This window comes from Podarcis erhardii, assembly GCF_964252035.2.
Source record: "Podarcis erhardii genome assembly, chromosome: 5".
NCBI lineage: Eukaryota > Metazoa > Chordata > Lepidosauria > Squamata > Lacertidae > Podarcis > Podarcis erhardii.
This window is the reverse complement of record NC_138509.1, coordinates 16,423,026-16,449,505: the sequence shown is the minus strand read 5'-3', so window position 1 is coordinate 16,449,505 and position 26,480 is coordinate 16,423,026. Positions and strand designations below refer to the sequence as shown.

Here is a 26,480-nt window from a genome sequence, read left to right as displayed (position 1 = left end):
AATACTACATTATTTGTCACTCTGTCAGCTATTTTCTTTACTTTGAAATGAATGTAAGTTACACAAATAGTTACACAGCTTACATAAATTATAAGTAACTATTTACATAACTTACATTCATTTCAGTGTACTAAAACATGCCATCACCTTGCCAACAAAGGTCTGTATAGTTAAAGCTATGGTTTTCCCAGTAGTGATGTATGAAAGTGAGATCTGGACCATAAAGAAGGCTGATCGCTGAAGAATTGATGCTTTTGAATTATGGTGCTGGAGGAGTTTCTTGAGAGTCCCATGGACTGCAAGAAGATGAAACCTCTCCATTCTGAAGGAAATCAGCCCTGAGTGCTCACTGGAAGGACAGATCCTGAAGCTGAGACTCCAATATTTTGGCTACATCATGAGAAGAGAAGACTCCCTGGAAAAGACCCTGATGTTGGGAAAGATGGAGGGCACAAGGAGAAGGGGACGACAGAGGACGAGATGGTTGGACAGTGTTCTCGAAGCTACCAGCATGAGTTTGACCAAACTGCAGTAGGCAGTGGAAGACAGGAGTGCCTGGCGTGCTCTGGTCCATGGGGTCAAGAAGAGTCGGACACGACTAAACAACAACAACAAAACATGCCATTAGTTACAGTATTGTCTGCAGACTTTAAAACCCCAACCACAGTCTGAATGAACACTGCTCATATTTGGCTCAACTGACTTCTGCTCCTGGGCACAGACAAAAATTAACAGTGCAGTCCTATGCATGTTTACTCAGAAGCAAATCCCACTGAATTGACTGCTCTGTACTCCCAAGTAAATCTGTGCAGAAGTGCAGCCTTGAAATCAAATTAATGATCCTGATGGAATGGGTGTAGGGGTGAGAAACAGCAACTTCCCAGATAGGTTTTAAAGAGCACCATTTGGCCCAGTTCCACTCACACCAGCCAAATGCATTTTTAGTAGTTTCCCTTCCCAAGAGATTCTTAAGAACATAAGAAGTTAGTTAACAAACCAGCTCTGACCCTCCATGGGCTAGCATTAGGAGAGTTGTCAGGGGAGTTTGCAGCGGACAAACACTCAATTATAAAACTGTGAGAGCACAGATCTAAAAATTCCTACAGATCCAATTTCAGTGGTATTTATTTACATACTTATTGTGTTGCTTTTAAACTATTTTGATTTACAGAAGCCAAGAAGGATGTATATGACATGGGTGTGGCCTCATATAGCCAACATGCTTAAGTCTAATGGATGCATGAATGGGTTAATTCCACAGAGTAAGCTGTCCTGCCAGGCTTAGCTAGGTCACTCCCCCACCTTGGGAGGCAGGTAATCAAGGCATTTGTTCACCTTCAGTCTACTAGAGAAGTTCAATGTGCAAGGAGGGCTGAGTTGGTTGCTGCAGCTCAGACCACATGGCTCTTACAAGCCACTGTTCAGTTCCTAGAGCAATAATTTAGGAACTTTCACCACTGTAATTAAGCCAACTTTTACTCCCTGAGCAACTTTTCCTGAATGCTGTATGGAAAAGCACATGAATCTGACATTTGAAGGGTTTGTAAGTAAATGATTTTAACTTACCGAATGTGCAGTCTTTTTTTCCATGCTAGGGGAAGAGGGAAGTTTTTGCAACTCAGAAGAGCATATTTTAAAGGTCTAATAGCCTGTATTTCCACACTTTACTTTGCTGCATGTTTTCTGATTTAAAATCTCTGCTGGGGTTCTCTCACCAAAGAGTACTTGCCCCAAACCAGGATCTTGGCATCCAGGGAATTCTCCTTTATATACCTATTTCTTTCCTTGTCACCAACAGGAGACACGTGACATTGCAGCCTGCCAAGGCTAAACAGGCTAAACAGGTCTGGAGCTCTAAGGAAGGCTACCCAGCCTGCTTTGCAAAACAATAAGAGTAAATGTTTTAGATGCCTCCTAATTCCCAGGAAGGGATATGTGAGACCCTGAGTTCATTTTCGCAGATTCTTCTATCTTTGCAAACACCACTTCCACATCTTCAGAACACTCTTTGTCAAAATGTAATTTTGCATTTATTTATTTTAGCCATTTTTGAATGGTTGCACATCTCTGCAGACTGCACACTATGCTTCTCATTCAAAAGGATACACTTCAGTGCAGTACTGTTAGTATCTGAATTATAAAATTGCATAGCAATTGCACACGGATCCCTTTTGAAAAGTTAAACAGCATAATGTAGATTACTACCACACCTCCTATGTGCAGAAGTAAAAAAAAAAACCCCAAGCATATAGCATTTTTTAAAATTTCCAAATAGTGAATGGGAGATGGAGAATGAGGGGATCCCAGAACTGTGCCTACTGCCCTTGAGGGGAAGCAATTGCAACCATCCTTTTTGAGATTTAGCAGGATCCATGTCCTCAGAAGGGACTACCTTGCCTGAAGATCTCATCCAATTCTGCTGCAAATTTTAATAGTTATGGTCATTTCGTGCGTGTCTGTGTCTCTGGATCTGTTTACTTATAATTTGGCAGGCTTCATCCACTCTGGAAGGGCTAGTATGTCTGCAAATTTCATTCACTTCTGTCTTTCATTCACTTCTCAATTGTGAATGCAGACGGGGAAATGAAGTAGACTGGGACAAATCCTGAGCTGAATCAGACAGTCTACAAAGGCTGAGGGAGGCTATTTTCCAAAGTGCTGAATCGTAGTCCAAACACAATATTGTGGTTAATGTACACCCCCATCACCTATTCCTGTACTCGAGTCAGATATGCAGCAGAAGGAAAACAGGTTCCTTACATTTCTGTTAAAATATTAGCTGTGGGAAGAGAGATGTGCAAGTTCTGTTACGAAGGCAAGCTTTTACAACTCCAGTTAAGGAACCTGGAAATCCATAATACTGGGGACGTTGAATATGCTTGGTTATTTGCTACTTTCCAACTCCAAATCTGCTTCTCTGTGACTTTTTCACATTTATATTTGAACTTTGTTACAAGACAATTTGGAAATATTAAGCATTTACTCTGAAAAAGAGAGAGAAAGGAAAGATATAGATTTTCTTGTTTTGATGAGGAATTGGACTATTATGGCTATAAGAGGGTACATACTTCATTGTTCCTTGAAAGTGCAATATGGCAGTATATCCAAAATCCTTATATTCCTTTTGGCTTTTTAAATGTACCTATAACTTTAGCTCTCAGAAGTCCCTAAGAAAACAAAACACAAACACAAACAAAACCCTGGTTCGAGCGCTAAAAATGTTGACCACAGCAGTCATCTGGAATATTCTTCTTTTTCTGCCAATGAAATAGAACATTACTTACCAAGATTTGTCAGCCAACATAAATTATACCTTCTTTGCAGTTGTTAGAACAGGATAGAAAAACGGCATTGGCCCACTGAGTCATCCATGCTTCCTTCATTTAATTCATATGTTGCCAACAGCTGTGAAAACAATCGGCATCAGAGGCTTAAACGTTCTTTAGGATATGCTGAAGCAAGAACTTAGTTGTTTGAGTTGGGTTTTTTCTTTAGTTCTCTAAATTATTAGCAAATCTAAGAACTATGAAATTACTGTATATTTTAAGCAAGTTCATTCTGGGTTTGGATAATTTATTAGGATGAGGAACAAACGGACACACTAAGGCAGTGTCAGGTGCCACAGGACTCATGCAAAACAAGGCACTGATCCTCTGGTCCACTAGATTGGCAGCCTTCCTTCTGAACTGCCAAGTTCACCCTGTGTTGCTCCCAGACATGCCATGCACCAACCCTTGCCTGCTCCAGGTGCCCATGTGCTCCACTGCTACTCCATCAAGCTGTCTCCAGTCTCCGTGCATCATCTCCTACCTCCAGGTTCCTTCAACAGAATCTCAGAACCCGAGGCTCCAGAAATCTGGCGATACCGATAAAGGGACTAACACAATAAGCATCAGCACCTGGCATCCTTAGACCCAACATCCTGGGAGGGTCCATCACTACTATCAGCCTTGGAGTGAGCAGTTGGGTCTGTGCCATTGCACAATGACCCTGATGCAGTGTCATTCCAGGGTATTGTGGAATATTTAAATGGAGTCTCCCTCTCAAATTTACCACTACGTCCCAAGCAATGTTACATCACATCACTTGGGAAGACAGGCTAACTAATGCCAGTGTACCGGAAGAAGCAAAGATCACCAATGTTGAAGCAATGATTGTTCAACATCAACTTCGCTGGGCTAGTCATGTTGTGCCTGATGATCGTCTTCCAAAGCAGCTACTCTACTCCAAACTTAAAAATGGAAAGCGTAATGCTGGTGGTCAGCAAAAGAGATTCAAAGACTCTCTCAAAGCAAATCTAAAAAAACATAGTATAAAAACCGACAACTGGGAAACACTGGCCTGAGAGTGCTCCAATTGGAGAACAGCCTTTACCAAGGGTGTCATTGGTTTTGAAGATGCTTGAACTCAGGACTAAAGGGAGAAATGTGCTAAGAGGAAGGCACGCTTGGCAAACCCTCACCATGATCAACTCCTGCCTGGAAACCTATGTTCCCACTGTGGAAGGACGTGTGGATCCAGAATTGGCTTCCACAGTCACTTACGGACTTACTGTTAAAACTGTGTTTATGGAAGACAATCTTACTTGGCTATGAGTGATTGCCAAAGAAAAAGAAGACATCAGGGGCATCATGGCTTGCAGCTGGTGACCACCAGAGGTCACTTTACTGAGGAACACCTCTAACCTGGGGCTGGCTCTGGGTACAACACCCTACCCTGTTTGACACAGAAATATGAGGTTGTCCTAGCCTCTTCTTAATGGCATGTTGAAAGATTCCCCCACCATTTGGCCCTTTTATATTTCAGCTACTTAACTTTTCTGAAGGCCAGCTGTTTTTATTAGGAGAGCCATTGTCCATCTCCCTGACTTCCAGACATCTAGGAAAGGGACCCCTTGCAAGTTTTCATGTTTTCCCTACAAACAGCTGCCAAACCCTTTAGCCACTACAGAACAGCTGTATTTTGTTAGTTGTCCGTGCGTATGTGTATTTTTTAAAAAGCTCAGCAGGACAGAAAGAAACCACATTTTACTCTTCCTCCCTAATAAAGTCACTGCAAGTATGCCAGACAACTCAAAATGACACCGTATTGTAAGCATGGGGGCAATGTTTTAATACAGGAAAGAAAATGAGCTTCGTGTCATCATAGGGTTCACAAATCTATTTGAAGCAATGTGTCCTGCTATTGTGAAGTCAGCTTTTACACGCACAAGCTGAGGAAGATGGCCTTGAAATGTTATTAAGGAGAAATAACTATTTGGATTGGATTTGATAGAGGCTCCTAAGGTAAGCTGTGGCATGCTCTCTGCCATGTATACAACTGGTAAGTAATGAGCTATGAGAAAAACCTAGACAGCATCTTAAAGAGTAGAGACATCACCTTGCCAACAAAGGTCCGTATAGTTAAAGCTATGGCTTTCCCAGTCGTGATGTATGGAAGTGAGAGCTGGACCATCAAGAAGGCTGATCGCCGAAGAATTGATGCTTTTGAATTCTGGTGCTGGAGGAGACTCTTGAGAGTCCCATGGACTGCAAGAAGATCAAACCTATCCATTCTGAAGGAAATCAGCCCTGAGTGCTCACTGGAAGGACAAATTGTGAAGCTGAGGCTCCAATACTTTGGCCACCTCATGAGAAGAGAAGACTCCCTGGAAAAGACCCTGATGTTGGGAAAGATGGAGGGCACAAGGAGAAGGGGACGACAGAGGACGAGATGGTTGGACAGTGTTCTCGAAGCTACCAGCATGAGTTTGACCAAACTGCAGTAGGCAGTGGAGGACAGAAGTGCCTGGTGTGCTCTGGTCCATGGGGTCACAAAGAGTCGGACATGACTAAATGACTAAACAACAACAACAACATGAGAAAAACTGGTGGCAGCTGATCAAGTACCTATTTACGACAGGAAGAAGTCAGGCCTAATCTCAAAAGTGGACTTTCTAGGTTGACCATGCCTGACAAAGAATAGAGCAACTTGGGGAACATATTTTCCTCCTGAATGAAGAAGAAGAGGTTGACTGTCCCAGAGATGCAGCTCCAATTTCTATCTTTTTGTTCACAGCTCTCTCTCTCTCTCTCTCTCTCTCTCTCACACACACACACACACAAACGTCTTAGGTCCTTAAACTTCATTTTCAGTTCTCTGCCCATTTTTTAGTAGCTTTTGAAATTTTGCAAATGCTCTGTGCCTGTAAGAGGTGGTATGACAGGTTGTGTCAGACGAAAAGGTCAGTCTTAACAGAATTCCTACCTATGTCTTCCACCTCCAAACATAACATTTCAGCCACGACTGCTCTCTGGCCTTCACATAGCAGACTGCTTTCTCTGACTTCTGACAAATGTTGAAGTGGAGTGTAAAATATTGTTATCACATTGCCTCGCACGGGAAGCTGTATGGTTCTGTCACTTGCCTGTCAAGGTGTCTGCATGCATTCTCTGCAGCCTTAATGGGAACCTGGAAATGGGAAGACCACCTTAGCCTTCCACCGACATGATTTCATGTATTATGCTAACCTTCACTATTAACTCAGACTTGGGGGGACACACCTGTCTTTCTTAAATCATGGCCTGTGCTTGTCTCACTGCAGCATTGTCCCTGACCCGCGGGTGATGCTGTGGTGTAAACCACTGAGCCTCTTGGGCTTGCCGATCGGAAGGTTGGGGGTTCGAATCTGTGCGACGAGGTGAGCTCCCGCTTCTCTGTCCCAGCTCCTGCCAACCTAGCAGTTTGAAAGCACACTAGTGCAAGGAGATAAATAGGTACCACTTAGGTGGGAAGGTAAATGGCATTTCCGTGCACTCTGGTTTCCATCACAGTGTTCCATTGTGCCAGAAGCAGTTTAGTCATGCTGGCCACATGACCTGGAAAGCTGTCTGTGAACAAACACTGGCTTTCTTGGCCTGGAAGTGAGATGAGCGCCAGAACCCCATAGTCACCTTTGACTGGACTTAACCACCCAGGGGTCCTTTACCTTTTTACCTTTATCCCTAACCAGGCTGGATCTAGACACATAAAAAAAGTGATTCAGTTAAACGCGTTGTAAACTTTATCAAGGGAAATCCTGTTGGCGAAAGACGGGACTCCACAGCTCCATCTGGTTTCAGTGTTTTAACTCATATGAAGTACTTTTTCTTTACTAATGTAGCTGAGTCCCAGATGCCCAGCAAGGGAGTTGTCACATGTGTGCTATGAAGAGGATGTAGCAAAACTACAGTGCACACCCAACCCCACAAATCTGTTGACTTTAGATGGGCTAATATCTGTGAAGAGTAAAGTGTGACTAGAGATGGATCACAGTCCTAGTGATTCATATCATTTTAGTTTCTTGGGCACATAACAACAACAACAACAACAACAATTTATTGAATTTATATACCTCCCTATACCCGGGGTGTCAGGGTGGTTCACAAAATAAAATCAAGATATAAAACCACAAAATATATAATAAAAATAAAAACAACAACCCAATAGCCCTCCCCCACAAAAAACCACCACATTTTAAAAGGGCATAGGATGTCAATTTAATCAACCAGAGACCTGGTTTAAAAGGAACATTTTTGCCTGGTGCCTAAAGGTGTATAATGAAGTTGCTAGGTGAACTTCCCTAGGGAGAGCATTCCGCAGATGGGGAGCCACTACAGAGAAGACCTGTTCTCGGATTGCCACCCTCTGGACCTTTCGAGGAGGAGGCACATGAAGAAGGGCCTCAGAAGATTATATCAAGGTCCAGGTAGGTTCATATGGAAAGAGGCGGTCCTTGAGGTATTGCTGTCCTGAGCCATTTAAGGCTTTATAGGTCAAAACCAGCACTTTGAATTCGGCCCGAAAACTAACTGGTAGCCAGTGCAGTCAGACTAGGATCAGTGTAATATGTTCAAACCGTCTTGCTCCCGTGAGCAACCTACCTGCTGAATTCTGCACCAGCTGAAGTTTCTGAACCACCTTCAGAGGCAGCCCTACGTATAATGCATTGCAGTCATCTAACTTTGAGGTTACCAGAGCATAGACAACAGTAGTTAGGCTATCCCTGTCCAGATAGGGGCACCTAAGATGCTGTCCCCATTCTGAACAGCTCACTGTTAACTCCTCTCTAATCTTAGTCCTAAATGCTTCTGCAAAGTAACCGGCCAGGATTGCGTTGGTCCAAGGACATCCTGGTTGGTTCCTTTGCAGGACATCACCAGCTCCCTCAGCTAATAATTTCATTCCTTTCTCAGCGTGTTCTGGGCAGGGAATCTAGATGGATGTGGTGGGAGAATACCACTAGGCTTGCTTGCTACCAGAAACTCTGCACCTATAGCAGCTGCATGCCAAGGGAGACATGCAAAAAGTACTGCTCATCTCAGAATCAGGATCCACTGATGACCGTAGAGGGCAAGAGCCAACACAGTCCATCTGGAGAATTTGGGCGATCTTAGCTGTAACAATGACCTATCAATTTGAAAACTTAGCAAAATGGATCTCTGTGTGTTTTTATATATTTGTGTGTGTTTGTGTGTGTGAGAGAGAGAGAGAGAGAAGAAAAAGAAAGAAAGAAAGAAAGAAAGAAAGAAAGAAAGAAAGAAAGAGAGAGAGAGAGAGAGAGAAAGAAAGAAAGAAAGAAAGAAAGAAAGAAAGAAAGAAAGAAAGAAAGAAAGAAAGAATTCAGAAAGTGGACAGCCTTTGATCTAGAAAGACAAGCTTTAGCAACATTCAGCAAAGGCTATCTAAAGTTGCTAATGCCATCTGTATAGCATAGTTCCAGGCCAATGCGGTGTGTAACGGCCACAATCAGCCAATCTGGAAAAAAGGCTTCATGGATGCTATCGTGGTCCATGGGCTGCAGTTCAGCCAGAGCAACTCCCTCCCGAGTGTTGTGTCCCTGACACCTGCTTCCTTCTTTGGCTAATGATGTCGTGCTCTTCCAAAGTGTCTACGTGCAACCGCAGCAGGCTCTGCTGAAAAGAGGAAATCATGATTACCCTTTGCAGTGTGTCCTGATTGCCTCCACTGTTAGACACCTGTCTCGCTGGCAAACACCTTTTATATGGTAACCAGGGAGAAGCAGGTTGGCCTTTCAAATGCTGGAGGTGGCTGGAATCACTGTGATCCAGATGCAGGAAGCAAACTTCCTTGTTCCCCATTAACTAACTTGGGAGGAACGTATTAGCATTCAATCTGCAGACCACCCAAAATTGTGGCACACTGCAGACCAGCCCACCATTACACACTGCAGCAGAGTGTGGCATTAAAAGCAATAAGCACACCACTGCTGCAGAGTTGTTGGGGTCAAGGCAGGGCATTAAAACACATCTGGGAATTAAATCGTGTTCCCTTGTTTAACTCATCCTGAAACTGGGAATGCTGGTAGGTCAGTGGTCTATCAGGTTGCCTTGAAGCCCCTGATCATAGGAAGGCATTGCCCTCATTGACCCTCTTCAGCACAGTGTACACCCCTTAGATTTAGGATAACAGTTGTCAATAAAAATACTATACAAAAATAAAATAAAATAGGATAACAGTGTTGTCAAAGTTCTGATCATGAACTTTGATGACCAGTACTGTTTATTATTAATAGTAAGCATTAGGATTTGCTATTATTTGTGCTTGCTTTTATATGCTATTGTTCATTGCCCTGGATTCCTTGGTGTAAGAAAGGCAAGATGTAAATATTTGGCTAAATAAAAATATATACCTTAAGTAGGAGGTGAGCATTCTGACCCCAGAGTCTAGAAGGAAGGGCCTTGCAGGCTCACAGGTAAGGCTGGAACTTGGATAGGAGTCTGTTGTGCTCCAATTTGACTAATAATAGCTAGAATAAATCAAAATTCCACACTTTTTGGGGGGTGGGGACACATTGGTTCGCCAAGCCCAACTAGAAGTTGAGCCAGGGTTAAGGTTCTTGTAGCTGGCATCCACCTGTCTCAGGAGACAATGGAAGAGTGCACTTTGGGGTGAGGTCAAACTGCTGTGGCTGTAGAGACCAGTACATGGGAGACATGTTTCATTGCAACTGGGGAAAATGAAGGTGTCCAGTTGTGCTGCTGCAGATACACCAAGGCTTTTCTTCTCTGTGCTCCTCCCAGTGGTCATTGCTCCTCTGGTCACTGCTATGGATACACAATCTGACTATCTCCAGGCACTATGGTTGTCACTGCAGCTGAGGTTCACCTATTGCTAATTAAGGGAATGAGTGCAGTTCAGTGATGGAACATCTGCTTGGCTTGCAGGAGGTTCCGGGTTCAATCCCCAGCAATTTCAGGTTGGGTTGGGTATGTCCTTCATCTGAAACCCAGGAGAGCCACTGCCAGTCAACATATAGACAATTCTCAACTAGATGGACCAATGATCTGACTTGATATAAGGCAACATCCCGTGTTCCAAAATTAAGAGTGCCAGGTTAGCATATATCATGGATAATTATGTAGTCATCTGTGGATGTCTTGAAGAACATCAACTACCAACCCAGTTTTCAGCACTGGTTTGTCAGACCAATCCTGTTTTGCTTTAGGAATTTTGAATGTGTAATGGATCAACTCTACTTCCACAGAACTGAAGACCTGAAGACACCAAAGCTCGTAAAATTGCCATATGTATACTCAAAGGTCAATAGAGTTGATAATGAAAGTGGATGGTTGGTATTTGTAGAAATCCATAATGTTGTCCTGGTACTCTTTACCTGTCAGATTGTGCCCCATTTTCACTAGCAGGCCTGAGTTCAAGTCCCAGCTCAACTGTGTGGCCTTGAGCCAGCCAACTGGCTATTACCAACAGACATTGACTGGCAAAATAGGAACTGCAGTTGATGTATGGGAAAATTGATGAATGCTCTGTCTGTTCAGGCAAGCTATCCATCTAAAAAGAAGCCACTTCATCCATAGTCACCTAACGATGTGTTGAGAACTTCAGTTCTGCTTTCCATCTCCAGGAAACTGCTCCGCATTTACTACCGCATTGTGACTTTGAACTAGAATAATGAACAACATCCGTGATTTCTCAATAGTTTGTGAAGTTTGGTTGATGACCCTGCAGGGAGGTTTAGATTTGGGTCTTTCTGCTTTCCTCTCCTCCTCCTCCCCTCTTTCCTCCTCATCTTGCTGTTTTTTGTTTTCGCCAGTCCATCCATCACTGGGGAGACATGATGCATTCCCCCTAACCCTCCAGAACTACCATCTGGCTCTACCTCTGTGGTATAAACATTTGCTAGCTGCAGCCCTCCCATGCAGGAATAAGCTGTTTGACTCATCATGAACTCAGGGACCAGGCAGCTCAGGCTTGGACTAAACTGTGCCTGGGGGGGGGGTAACTTTGGCTAGCAAGAGAGATAGCATTCTAAATTCTCTAGAGAAGATTAATCCATTAAGCATTTTGGTATTATAGAATTATATACATATATGTTGACATGGGGCTCTGTTTCTCTCTCACATGCTCACTCCACCGCCACCTCAACCACTAGTTATTGGGGGCTTGGGCCTGGCAGCCTCTCCTCGTCCATTCCACCTGAGTCAGTGGCTTGTGGCATACCTGGCTGGGCCTGAATCAGCCTTGTCTTCTTTGGCGATCACTCGTAGCTGAGTAAGATTGTCTTCCATGAACACGGTCTTAATAGTGAGTCCGTAAGTGACTGTGGAGGCCAATTCAGAATCCACACATCTTTCCACGGGGGGGGGGGGGGGGGATAGGTTTCCGGGTGGGAGTTGATCACGGTGAGGGTTTGTGCCTTCCTCTTAGCACGTTTCTCCCTTTCGTCCTGAGTTCAAGCGTCTTCAAAACCCATAATACCTTTGGTAAAGACTGTTCTCCATTTGGAGCGCTCACAGGCCAGTGTTTCCCAGTTGTCGGTGTTTATACTACTTTTTTTTTAGATTTGCCTTGAGAGAGTCTTTAAACCTCTTTTGTTGACGACAGCAAAAGAGATTGACCAACATAAGAATCAGCCCTGTACAGCTTTACTAGCCAATTGTCCTATGTTGGTGTTGATACCCTGCCTCTCACTGATACCTGGTTGCCTTTCAAAGCTTTTGGGGTTGCTGCTACTTCCTCACATCCATTTTTGGGGGGTGTGATGGGACCTTTGCCATCTGTCTCACCTGGGGATACACAGTGGGATTTGTGCATTTATTCAAAAAGCTTACATCTTTGCCCTTCTACCCAACGAGGTAACACAGGATAGCTAACAATAAAGCAAGAACTAGAAGTTAATATTCAAACAGTAATCAACAAACTGTTTTCTTTTCTTACAAATTTATTTATTTGGTTTTTCAAATTAAAGTTTTACAATCACATATCCAACATACACCATAAAAACAAGATTCCAAAGAATCTCCTGGACTTCCCTCCTCCCCTTTGTGGGTTCTATTGTTAATCATTTCCTCCTGCATCTTTTTTTAGTAATCCAAATCTTTTACATCTCCATTATATCCAAAACCCACCATTAAACTACAGGTGTTATTCCAATCCTACTAACGATTTTAACTATTTATAATGATTTTAAAGATATATTATAAATGTTCCCCATTCCCTATTAAAATTTTAGTCTTCCTGATTTCTGATTCTTCTGGTCATTTTTGCCATTTTGGCATAATCCACCAACTTAATCTGCTATTCTTCTCTGGTTGGGACTTTATCTTCTTTCCATCTCTGCCTTTTGGCCAACATCAAGTGTAGCAACAATCTGTTGTCAAAGGAAGGAAAGGATTTTGTGTGTGTTTTAAATCCAACTCAGAAATGGATGGAGCAATGCAGGGTCATTCCTCTAGCCTCACTTCCATCCTGCCAATTTAGGACTGCCACCATAAGATTATTTTGCTTGTGTCCCTCTAGTCATGTTGCTTTCTTTCAGTTTAACTTGGATTTCTTGAAATGTTTTGGATGTTCTTCTACCAATACCCCCCTTTTCTTTTCTTTTGTTTTATCAGTTTCACTGTGTTTTGGGTTTTTTTAGCCGCTCACACTCCATAGGCTTCAGGTGTTTAAAACCACATCATTACAGCATTATCACATTCAGGAGAGCATGATCACAAAGAATCTCCCACAAAGAATTGTTTCCGAGCCCAATTCAAAGTGTTGGTGTTGACCTTTAAAGCCCTAAACGGCCTTGGCCCAGTATACCTGAAGGAGCGTCTCCACCCCCATTGTTCTGCCCGGACGCTGAGGTCCAGCGCTGAGGGCCTTCTGGCGGTTCCCTCATTGTGAGAAGCAAAGCTACAGGGAACCAGGCGGAGGGCCTTCTCGGTAGTGGCGCCCGCCCTGTGGAACGCCCTCCCATCAGATGTCAAAGAGATAAACAACTACCTGACATTTAAAAAGACATCTGAAGGCAGCCCTGTTTAGGGAAGTTTTTAATGTATGATATATTAGTGTATTTTTGGTCTTTGTGGAAGCCGTCCAGAGTGGCTGGGGAAACCCAGCCAGATGGGCGGGGTACAAATAAATTATTATTATTATTATTATTATTATTATTATTATTATTATTATTATCTGAACGTTGAGCAGAAGCATGAAAATGAGTCGCCATCACTTTAGCTGTTCACGAAAGCTTTCCTAAAAGGGACGACTGAAACCACCTTTTTAAAAGTGAAAGGGAGCTTCAGTATTGGAATTCTCATCCCACCGTTGCTCAACTGCTCTTGGATGCTGAAACTTCTACATGAAATAGGATTGATTTCTACTCATTCTCCCACTGCTGGAGCTCCCTCTTGGTGTACCTTCCCTCCTCCTCAAAATCTTTCCTTTTCCATAAGGCCAACTAACGCTAAGCCTGTGCCTGAAAGCTTGCTCACGTTCAACTATGCCTTGCTTTTCTCTATAGGTGCTGACTCCTGGGGGCTGAGGCAGTTTTGGGGCCCCCGAATGTAATTCTTGAGGAGACTGGGCCCCCTCAGTTTTCAGAGAGTGTTTGGCTCCACTCCCTGGCTCCTCACGATGTCATGTGTGCGTTGGGCGCCACAATCCACTGGAGAAGCCAGCTCCTCTGCTTCTTTCTCATTCCTGTTTAAATATACCACACAATTGGGGCAAAGAAGGAATTTTCATGCCATGTTGACCACTCCAAAAAATATGGCATCTCTGCACAGCCCAGCACAATTTGAGGAGAGCAGCCATGTTGATTTATTCACATATCCGCTCTGTAGTTATATAAACTGGGGGTTGGAGTTGAGATTCTTTACATCAAAGGGCTGCATAGGTGAAGAAGAGTATTGAACACTCTTGCTCCTCAGTCTTTTAACTCCCTACACTGAATTGTCCCAGACATTTTCCTCTTAGGCCGGCTTTGTCATTGGAAAAGAGCCAGGCTGGAAGAAAAACACCTGGAGCAACTGAAGGTGATCCCAGGCTGATGCTATTTCTGGGTGGGATTCAATCACCTGCCAGCAAGTTCAGGTTGTGCAATTAAAATTGATCTGGCACTCTTTGGCAACAAACACACTTCCTCTCCCAAATCTGGGCTTTTTTTGTGATAAGGAAAGGGACTGGAAAATGCAGGCTAACAGTTGTTTGATGCAATGTCACCCAATCTCGTTTGGAATGAGTAAGTTGACATTGTTTAACCTCCCTACAGGCATCTGGAAGCAACCTGAACAAAGCAATGTAAGGCTGGGGTTCAGCTACCCTTAGTGCAAAATTAAAGGTAAAGGTAAAGGAACCCCTGACCATTAGGTCCAGTTGTGGCTGACTCTGGGGTTGCGGTGCTCATCTCGCTTTATTGGCCAAGGGAGCCGGCATACAGCCTCAGAGACATGTGGCCAGCATGGCGAACCAGAGCAGTGCACGGAAACGCCGTTTACCTTCCCGCCAGAGGGAAAGTATTTATCTACTTGCACTTTGACGTGCTTTCGAACTGCTAGGTTGGCAGGAGCAGGGACCGAGCAACGGGAGCTCACCCCGTCGCGGGGATTCGAACCGCCAACCTTCTGATTGGCAAGCCCTAGGCTCTGTGGCTTAACCCACAGCGCCACCCACATCCCTAGGGATCCTTTACCTTTTTGCCTTTAATCTGACAGCATAATTTAGCAGGATAACCCACAGCGCCACCCGCGTCCCTAGTGCAAAATTAGGTGCCCTCATCTTTTGAATGGGGAAGATATGGGAGTAAGCAAACATAACCAAACTCATCTCATGTTGCTTGGCCCTCCTTTTTGTGGCACTAATAATTTAATAGCAGCCTAAACTGAAGCTGCAGCTTAAGAAGAGAAATTCTTTTGGAGTCCTGCAAGCCGTCTGTGGGATATTGTGAATTCCTTTCTGTGGAAGCTGCACTCGCTAATTGACGCTGGAACAGGAAAGACCTTTCTTGACAAAGACAGGACCTGCCAAATGTGTTTCTTCTAAATGAAACACCTCCATCTATCCTGTTCTGATGATGAGCGGCCAGCAACATTTCCAGCTATCCATGCTATAAAAGGTGGGTGGGGTGGGGGGGTGAGTAAATAAGGGCAATGACAGAATGAAAGAGCTGATCGGTGCTATTCTACAGACCCAAACAAAAAGAAAGCCTATAAACAAAATTTGTAAATACCTCTTAAGCAGAATATGTATGCAAATGTTGTGACTTGATCGGATTTGATTTATGAACCACAAATTCTGTTTGGCATCAGCAGACAGTATTTTGGAGGCATAATAGCTTGGAGTTACTCCATCAATTGCAGAAATGGTACTGGATTCTAGAGCAGTGGGAAAGGAAGAATGGGCAAGGAGAAGACCCGCAGTTTGGTGGTAGGACACAGTCTTGGCATGCAGAATGCCCTGCAACAACCCAGGTTGTTGCAGGACCTACCATCTTAGCCTCACACTGTGGTGGCAAATCCTTCTCAGGGATGTCCACACAGGTGGGGAGAGCAAAGACTGGCCAGTAGGCAGGCTGCCTGAAGGGACCCAGGCCAGGCCAAAATATGATGTTCTGTAACCAAGAAAGTTGTAACGTTCTCCAACCCCATACACTGTACTGTGGTACCTCTAGTTATGAACTTAATTCGTTCCAGAAGTCCGTTCTTAACCTGAAGCTGTTCTTAACTACAGGCATGCTTTCGCTAATGGGGCCTCTTGCTGCTGCAGCGCCGCCAGCACACAATTTTCCGTTCTCATCCTGGGGCAAAGTTCTCAACACAAGGTAACTCTTCCAGGTTAGTGGAGTTTGTACCCTGAAGCGTTTGTAACCTGAGGTGTTTGTAACTTGAGGTACCACTAAATTTGTCTGATTCTTGATTCCTGCTGTTTTCCTGCCTTGTGCCTGGGACCAAGCAGCAATTTGTGGAAAACCCAAATTGCCATTTGTTCTGATTCAGCGTTAAAGAGCGGGTTTTCATGGGGCAAGCGGTGCACACACAAAAACAACAAAGTGCTCAGACATGGAGCTTGTTGCATAATGATAAAATAAGTTAACTGAATCTGTGCTGTCCTGAGCTCCTTTAAAGAAGGGAGAGATTAAAAACAACAACACATTGGTGATAAGTGATTCCTCTCTCTCTATCTCTCTACCCATGCATATGTACCTCAACCCTCTGGCATTTTGTCCTCTGCAAGCAGTAGCAGGTGGCATGGGGAGATGGCAATGCACCTTAATCTCCTGATAGCTGGAAGTTTCAGAGCCAGGTTTCAAAAGAGAAAGTGAGTTTGGCTTGAGTGGAAACATCCCTAGGGAGTGGATATGCAGGGATGAATCAAAGTGCAGAAGAGTGGTTTTAAGCCCCTCCATGCCCCTGTTGAATCTCCCTCTAACTGGAACGTGCCTTTACGTTCTACATTATCTCAGCTGAATTGGGACCCCCGTGTTTGCAAAGGCAACACCTGGTTTGATTCTCTCAGATCTGTTTGGAAATCGCTGCTTAGAAGAACGAGTTCTTCTGTCCTCGGAAAGTACCACCTTACAGAGATCTCTTTGACCTGACGGAATGAAGAAAGAAGTCACGTTTATATCCACAAGTGAAGTTCACATGAGTTCAGTTCTGTTCAGGGCCTTTCAATGTTTCCACATGCTTGAGTCTAATCCAAAGTTTTCCTTCTCAGCTTTAAATATTGGGGGGTGGGGGTGGGGGGTGAGCAGAACAACTCTTGACAACTAAGCTGAGGAGGTGACTGCACCCCCCCCACTTCTTCTTTACCCGGGACTGGAGTACTCTTTTATAATCTGTCATTTGTACTTTCGTATACTAAAGGTGACAGTCTAATTCACATATGACCAACGCCAATAAATCACACTGGGGTGGGGTGATGGGGGAGGAAAGAGAGAGGAAACATTCATAAATCCATATCAAACAGCACCCAAATTATGACAAATGACATGGCAGTCATAAAACTGCACAAGCACAACTCACCAAGTCATTAATTTCATGGCCGTGGAAAATAAACAGACACTTTTTTTTCCGCAGCACTAATAAATTTTAAAAAAACTCAAAGAATGGTCCATCTGCTTCGAATAATTTTTAATTTCCTATTCTGTCTCATTCCCATTAGCTATTCCACTGAGATATTTGCAAAATTCTTTCATTTGCCTCCTCCCATCTGTATTCAATTACCTTGTTCCCAAACAGGGTTCGGCTCCCCCCCCCCTTCTCCTATGCAGAGTACAAAATATCCCCACCTGTACCTTAAAGCAAATGTTATGTGTGTTTTATTATCTGTTAGACTCTATGAGTCATTCCAGCTCAATTGCCTGTGCTGAAATACTTGGAGGGCAATCTGATTTTGATGTTTTCTGGCTTTGGTGAAAAACACCTGCCTGATTTTCATAGCTAATCTATTAACTTGGTAAATGCCTCAGCAGATGTTCTGGAACTGGCTTGGGACTGGGGTCCATTCTCGTGACAGGGCCTGCTTGTAAGCTTGAAATATTTAAATGTTCAGAGTTCAGAGGCCAATGATGTGTTTTGGGTACGAGCTTTCGCTAAATCATATTTTCTCCCTCTAGCCCTCTCCCCCCTGCACCGCCCCGATCCATCCCTGGAGTGCAATTCACATATAATAAGTGGCTGACGCATTTTGGCAGGCTAGGCCAACAATGTGGGCCTCCTTGAACTTTAAAGGATGTGGACTTCAAGGCAGGATTTTCTTTCCGCCTTTGGAAGTGACTGGCCTAATGTTGTCTCCTGTTAGTTTTCATGCTCCGCCCTACTCCGGCTTTCCTTTTACTTCCTTTGCTTTCTTATTAGTGAAATTTATTTAGAAAGTGGAGATATATCTCGAATACAAGTTCCTCTCTCCCTATTTCTCTCATACACACACTCACACACATTTCCAAAGAGGCAGACACCTCCAACATCTCTCAAAAAAAAAAAATTCCATCTGAAAATCTCTATTTTCTTCCTTCCTTTCTTCCTATGTTCTTCTGTTGTAAATGTCTTCAGATCTGCCAAGAAGATACACTCACCACATTCTGGAGGCCTTTAAATGAACCTAGTATAAAGAGCAAGCCAGGCCCATCCTGGACACAGGGGGCTGAGTCATATTACTGTTTTTTGTGTGCGTTTTGTTTTCTGTTTGACTAGTATTATCACTTGCTTCTTCGCAATGCACCCAACACTCATCCCCAATTGTGTTGTGTTGATACCACTACTTCTGACGTGGGATTGCTCAGACTAGTTTTATGTCAACTTTTTGGAATTACTCCATTTTGCTATGGCTCTTCACCTCATGTGTATCTCACAGGCTGCATGGTTATTACTACAGATACCTGTGGAAGTGGCTTCTTTCCTGCTGAACTGGCTTGGCACTGTTCCAACCCACCCCCAGCTTCCTCTCCCAACTCATCTTTGACCTTACAGTGGATCTGTGGGAAGGAAAAAGTATCCGCTGTTTATTCCCATTGACCAATCCCATTGGCTTTCTCCGGTGATGCAACAGGAGAGTAACTGAGCTCAGCTCTGTTACTCTCTCATTTTACTGCTCATCTTGCTGCCACCGCCTTTATTATCTACATTATTGCCGGTTTATTATTATGAGGCTTGGGTGTGGCTGTTGACATTGCCTCCTACCCTTGTAGGCAATCATGTTTTGGCCCATCTTTGCTGACTGGCTTTTGTTTTAATTGTGATTTCAAGCTACTTTTTCTGCTGAGTTGTCATAGAACCAGAGTTGTGAACTTTAATGTTTTGCAGTTGATTTTGTATTTTATTTAATTGTTGCACAGTGCTTGGGCGCCTTCTAGTGAAGACACAACAGCAGGTGGCTTCAGTGGCCCAGAGTGCCTTCCATCAGCTTCAGCTGGTGGCCCAGCTATGCCCCTAACTGGACAGGGGTGGCCTTAGTGCTGTTGTCTATGCTCTGGTAACCTCAAGGTTAGATGACTGCAATGCGTTATATGTAGGACTGCCTCTGAAGACGGTTCGGAAACTTCAGCCGGTGCAGAATTCAGCAGCCAAGTTGCTCACCAGAGCAAGATGGTTTAAGCATATTACACCGATCCTGGTCCGACTCCACTGGCTACCAATTAGTTCACGGGCCCAATTCAAAGTGCTGGTTCTGACCTATAAAGCAGTATATAGGGCAGTATATAAATTCAAATAATAACAATAATAACAATAACAATGGTGATGGTGATGATGTAGGTAAGCTAACAGTGAACCCAGCAGAGACTGAGGTGGTGCTTCAAGGAATGTATGAGCAGTTCAGCCTGAACAAACCAGGACAGAGAAGCCAAGCCACAGCCACCAATTCTATTAGAACACGAGAAGAGCGTTGCTTGATCAGCCCAGGGGACCATCTAATTCAGTATCCAGTAGCCACAGTGGCAAACCAGATGCCTATGTTCTACCTCCCTACTTGTGATTTATAGCCACTGATGAACATGTGCTCCATGAATATGTGTAATCCAAGTTGGTGGCCATTACTACATATTGTAGCACGTGGTTTTAACTACCAGCTGTGAGAAGTTTTGTCTGTCCTGAATATTCAAACATTCAGCTTCATTCATTGTATGGTACTGAGTTCTAGCATTATGAGGCAGAACGCTGTCCACTGTCTCCCAATAAATCCAAATTAAATCCAGTTATCCATAACTACCTACATGGATGCCTTCAGGAGGAGATTAAGTCCAGGTGACCTCCAGCCTATGTCCACCAGTCTGAGACCCATTCTGACATTTCTCTGCTAGGTGGCAGCAGATGGCTTTCTCCTGAAACCAGTCAGCAATGGAGTGACCAGGAGCTGATGCAGGAATAGTTGTGGGAATGGAGGGTTTAACAGTTGACCTCTTACGGGGATATTCTGCGTAGGGCAGACCTTTTGGTTTCCATTTACCACTGTTTTTCTAAAAAGAATATGCCAACGAAATCTTATGCTTGCGTAAAGGAAAGTTCCTTAGAGCTAACACAATTCACAGCAGACTGACTTATTTAACTTGTGAGTAGTACATGAGAACATTCTATGCAGATCCACTCAGTGTGGAGCTTTGTCCCCCTCTAGTGGCCAGCTGAAGATGACGTTAACAAGTCACACTAGAAGATTCATGAGTCAGATCCTACAATTCTCTGATCCAAGCAGGTAACTGGCTAGGATGGAGCGACAAACATGCTTGCTAGTACAGCCTCAAAAGACATGATAGGAATCTGATAAGCCGCTCTGCCCCCCTCTCTATCTCACAGCGATGATCTGGGGATGCTGCAGTGCATGGTGAAGGAATCTGATGAGGATCAGTCTTCTTCCTCGGGTGGAGATCTGGTAGGGCCTAACTCAAGACCCTCCCAGCCAGAGGACACCGCCATGCAACCATCTACTGACTCAGAGGGTGAGTCCCTTGCTATGTTCCAAACCAGGCAGAAGACTGCAAAATAAGGCAAGGCCCCTTTAACCACCGCACCAGCTACTACAAGGAAGCAAAGGTCACCATCACAGCTTCTCAAAATTGGGTCTCCTGCTGTTTTTGGACTACAATTCCAATCAACCCTAACCACTGTTCCTGCTATCTAGGGATGATGGGAGTAATAATCCAAAAACAGCTGGAGACCCAAGTTTGGGAAACCCTGGTCCCCACATTCCAGATCTGGCCAGCCTACAAAAAAACATCATTTGTCTCTAGCTCCCTGCAGAAACAAGGTCTTCTGCTTCAGCCTTGGCAGGACCCATTGGAGCTGTCCCTGGTCCTGTTCTCATCTGCTTTGATGGGGCACTGCCTACTTTCCCTGCAAGTCTGACACAGTCTGGAGCTGAATATTGGCTCAGTTCCCATTAAAAAAAGAGAAAGGCAATGCCAGCATTTCCCTATCTAGGGAGAAGGGATGAATGGGCCAAGGATTTATTGTTAGCTAATGAATATTTACATGAGATTAAAGCACTGGGGCTGCCAACAAAATCAATACTGTAATGTGCTATGGGGTTTGTGGTGGCCACAAAGCTTCTAGCATCTGTTAGATGTCACACTGATGATGTCACAGAGACTTAGTGGCAGCGGAGGCACTTAGCAACAGGGTCTCCCATGACCAGGTTTCTGAGGGAAGAGAGAAGAGTTTGTAGTGGGGCAAGAAACAGGACAATGAGGAAAGATGGTCAGAGTTGCTGGAGTTGAGGCAGAAGCAGCAGTAGCAGGTAAGTGAGGCAATTCGCTGGCAGATTTATTCCAGACCCTTCAAGTGTCCCTATTTTCCAGTCCCAGATTTACAGAAGCCATCCTAGTTTCTGATTTGATAATACGATGTTCCATTTTCCCTTACTGTTGTTGTTGTTTAGTCGTTTAGTCGTGTCCAGCTCTTCATGACCCCATGGACCAGAGCACGCCATGCACTCCTGTCTTCCACTGCCTCCCGCAGTTTGGTCAAACTCATGCTGGTAGCTTCAAGAACACTGTCCAACCTGTCATCCCCTTCTCCTTGTGCCTTCCATCTTTTCCAACATCAGGGTCTTTTCCAGGGAGTCTTCTCTTCTCATGAGGTGGCCAAAGTATTGGAGCCTCAGCTTCAGGATCTGTCCTTCCAGTGAGCACTCAGGGCTGATTTCCTTAAGAATGCATAGGTTTGATCTTCCTGCAGTCCATGGGACTCTCAAGAGTCTCCTCCAGCACCATAATTCAAAAGCATCAATTCTTCAGCGATCAGCCTTCTTTATGGTCCAGCTCTCACTTCCATACATCACTACTGGGAAAACCATAGCTTTTAGTATACGGACCTTTGTTGGCAAGTTGTTGTCTCTACTTTTTAAGATGCTGTCTAGGTTTGTCATTGCCGTTTTCCCTTAGGATGTCCCTATTTTCATGGGAGAAATGTTGGAAGGTATGGAATAGGATGTCCCTATAGTCGTCAAAGAAATGTTAGAAGGTATGCTATTCCACTGCCACTGTGGGGCAATCATGGGGCCCACATCTACTCTGGACCAGTCAGAAACTACAGGCACATGCAGTGCTGACGGAACTGTCCCCCATTGCCTCTACCACCTTGCTAAGAATTAAGAGAAGAAGTGAAGTCGGTTATGATACATTGGGCCAAAGATTTTGGGTATGACATACAATTAAAAGATTGGGAAAAGCTGTGGAAAGAAGAATTAAAATTTACAGCATGCAGTGCTTTGAAAGAAAATGTGATGAAAATGATGTATAGGTAGTATATCACCTCTGTGAGATTAGCTAAAATGTATAAAGTAAGTAATAAATGTTGGAAATGTAAAGAAAAGGAAGGAACTTTCTATCACATCTGGTGGGAATGTAAAAAAGTGGAAAACCTCTGGGAAATTATATATAATGAGATGAAAAAGATGTTGAAATACACATTTATTAAGAAACTAGAAGCATTTTTACTTGGCATTGTAGGAGAGGATATTAATAGACAGGACTGTAAGTTGTTTTTATATGCAGTGACCGCAGCAAGAATATTAATGGCACAAAAATGGAAGCAAGAAGAATTACCGAAGAAAGAAGAATGTCAGATGAAATTAATGGACTATGCAGAATTAGATAAATTAACAAGAAGGATTCAAAACCTGCAGGACCAGAGATTCTTAGAAGACTGGAGTAAATATATGAACTATTTGAAAAGCAAGGGTAATGAACAGATTACACTTGTAGGACTGCAAGAAGTTCTGTAACGAGGATTATTTGAAATATTGCAAGAAAGACTATGAAGAGAATTATTAGTTAATGATAATTCAGAGTAATAGAGAAATTAAGAAATGCAAAATAAGTGATACAGAATGGAAAATCATCAGAGGTGGTTGACGGAAGTCTAAAACATTGTATACAATAAGAAGTTATGTTTAATGTTTGTTGGAAATGATATGTTAAAAAAACCAATAAAAATGTGTGTGTGTGTGTGTGTAATTTATTTATTTATTCCCCCTGTCCCTCAATAGCAGCAGGGTTTTTATTCTGTTTTTAATCTGTTGGGAGCCACCCAGAGTGGCTGGGGAAACCCAGCCAAATGGGCGAGGTACGTGTAAATAAAAATAATATAATATAATATAATATAATATAATATAATATAATATAATATAATATAATATAATATAATATAATAATTACTATCTTAAAGCAGGCTTGCGAATTTTTCTTGATTTTACTTTTTCATTTTTCACAAACTGCTTTGAATGTTTTTTGTTTTGTTTTTTACAATCAAGCGGTCTATGAACTTTATAAAATAAGAATATAATATAATATAATATAATATGATGCAATATAATATAATATAATATAATATAATATAATATAATATAATATAATAACATACTTTAGTCATTGGACTTAATTTTAATCTGGATGGAGTCAGGTCTTTCCTGTTCTTTTCTTGCTTAATAAAGATAACAAACTTTTTGTATAGCTTCCTGACTGGTGTGAACTCTCAGTCTTCCATGACACCCAGCATTACTGATAATTTTTGATGAAATCCATTAAACTTCAATGTAAGAAAGCTCAGAGGGCCTAAGGACAGAGTCTGAAAACCAACAATGTACACAAACTGAAATAAAAGGTGAAGTGAGGACCACAATGGGAGTCACTTGCACTATTGCAGAGTTAATCTCAGCATTGCAGTGCCCAGTTCAAAGTTTGATGATAGATGGGGTGGAGGGGGGGGCTGTGTGGGATTTCCAGGTTGCCCATCGACACTATAACTTGGTTTGCATGGATTTAGTTTAGAATTGTATTTGGTTTTAATAATGGTGTCTTTGAGGATTGTAGGAAAATGCTTTGTGGCCTTTAGGTGAAAATGGTTGTATAATCGTACCTTGGAAGTTGAACAGAATCCGTTCCAGAAGTCTGTTTGACTCCCAAAACGTTCAGAAACCAAAGCGTGGCTTCTGATTGGCTGCAGGAAGCTCCAGAAGCCAATCGTAAGCTGCGGCAGCCCCGTCGGATGTTCAGCTTCCAAAAAAAGTTTGCAAACCGTAACAGTCACTTCTGAGTTTGCGGTGTTCGGGAGCCAAAACGTTTGAGAACTAAGTTGTTTGAAAACCAAGGTACGACTGTATAAATTATTTAAATACATAAATGCATTCCAACAAACCAACAAACAATATATTTTGCAAAGTGGTTTGTCTGTCTGTGGTTTCAGACAACTCTTGAGATATTGTCACCCAATTTGGTGTGTATGTTCCCAAGGCAGAGGAGCCAGTTTCCATCTATGCTTGGGTGCCGGATGCCATTTTGAATCAAGATGGTGTACCAAAACACACTAAACTGCACCGATGCCTCTGGAGATATCATCACTGAATTCAATGTGGCGGTTCCTGAGATTAAGGAGTTGGTTTTGGGACCATGTTTGCATATCACCAGACCCTGTTTCGAATTCTGATGGCAGACTGGATGCTTCTGAAGATACCATAGCCCAATTCGATTGGACCATTGACCAGACTGGCATGATGGTTCAAGCCGCACCAATCTAGACGTCTCTAAATATATTGCCATTCAGTTTGGTGCAATGGTTCCTGAGAGCACCAAGGAGCTGTAGCCTTGGCTTGGGTACCATAAAACACTGTTTTGAATCAAAATGGCGGGCCAAACCACTCTAAACTGGGCTGATTTGGATGCCTCTGAAGATATCGGCAACCAATTTGACATGATGGATCCATGCTGTGCTAAAAACAAGGTGGGTGGGGGGTATATGTGGTGTCTCCTTCCCCAGCCCCCCCTCTGACTGTATAGGATTTCATGAGCCCCAATTAAACACTAGCCCTATCCCCAGATTCATTTGGGACCAGATCTGGGCCATGTGTTCTCTTGGTCTCATTGGGGGCCTGGGTTATAGGGGGCCCACTGTGCACAGCCTAAAAAAACTAACAAATTATGGCATCCATTTATGCATCTTGTTATTATTTTTTGTTTCTTAGAATTTTCAGGCCACACTGGCACTTTCTGCTAGCAAATAAATAAAGTCGAGTTAAGACAGTACTGACATGGCCAATAAGATGGGGATTCCTGCTAATAAATATGTCATTGTTATCTATCCATCTATCCAGCTGTCCTTACACGTTGTAACAGTTGCTTCCACCAGTTGCTTCTGCTTTTATGAAAAATCGCCCCAAATGAAACAGATCAAATGCACAATAGTTTCACATATCCCGGTTGTTTCATATATTCCAAATGCTATTTCTTTCCTCACTAGATCACTAATAGGAGGAAAAAATTACTATGCAGAAAAAAGCCACTAGATATTAATTCAAACCATTACAGGAAGTGCACCACATCCTTCCACCTCTGCAAATAGAATAAAGCACAAAAACACACATGCACACACTTACACAATCAATCTGTCAATTTCTGCCCTTTCTCCACTATTAATATTTCAGCAACATTTATGACGTTCCTTTCCAATTAGGGATGGACAGAATAATCTTGATCTGGGTTGTGTCCATTTCACACATGTTGACTGGCTAGTCTGTTCTGTCTTATGTCCGTTCTGGTTTTTCTGGGTGGGTATGTGGATCTTTGAAGTACCAGTAAATTTTTATCTATTCCTAACTAGTTTAAAACATTTCAAAATGATATAAGTACTGACACAGTGAACTGCTCCTTTTCTTTATGAAAACAGCTTCCAGCTATTTGGACGGTGAGAGCTTGCTGTGTTCTTTGACACTACAGCTGCAAACACACTATGCATTTAAAGCAAATTTAAAGCAAGAAGAATCATGGGAACTGTAGTTTAGCCTTCCGAGAGCTACAATACAAGCACTCTTAAAAACTATAGTTCTCAGGATTCTTGGGAGCAAAGAGTCATGTGCTTTAAGTACTGTATATGGCATTTACACAGTTTGCATCTCAAAATACTCTGGAACCAGAGTGATGTTATGCTGTTTTGTCTCTTTCTGGGTAACCATTTGCAGAGAAATATGGTGGTCTGCTTGTATCCATGACCTATGTCCCTGGTAGCCTCATTTCCTACTAACCATTTTCAGATGGAGTTTCAACAAGTGCAACCATCACCATGCTATCTAGCTAACCTGAAGAGCTAGGAACAGTTTTTAAAAGACTAAGGGGACCTTAGAACAGATCATAAGACTCCTAAGGAGTTGACTAAAACATCCTTCAGAAAGATTTGTGATCCACTGGTCAAAGAGGTGGGAACCACAGAAAAAATCTTCCCTCATTCTTATAT

At 43.1% G+C, this 26,480-nt stretch overlaps 3 long non-coding RNA genes across 3 annotated transcripts in view; 1 reads left to right on the top strand and 2 right to left on the bottom strand.

The window, feature by feature from the left end:
- The window catches only part of LOC309343194, a 244,646-nt gene that overhangs the window by 112,564 nt on the left and 105,602 nt on the right, over positions 1 to 26,480 (bottom strand). The gene's annotated exons all lie outside the window — the stretch shown is intronic.
- LOC309343204 lies at positions 2,239 to 3,401 on the bottom strand. Its single transcript, XR_014157181.1, has 3 exons — positions 3,285 to 3,401; positions 3,069 to 3,167; positions 2,239 to 2,984 (listed from the first exon to the last, which is right to left on the bottom strand). It is a non-coding gene; the product is annotated as an uncharacterized lncRNA (long non-coding RNA).
- Positions 21,360 to 23,202, top strand: LOC309343223. Its single transcript, XR_014157201.1, has 2 exons — positions 21,360 to 21,492; positions 22,751 to 23,202. It is a non-coding gene; the product is annotated as an uncharacterized lncRNA (long non-coding RNA).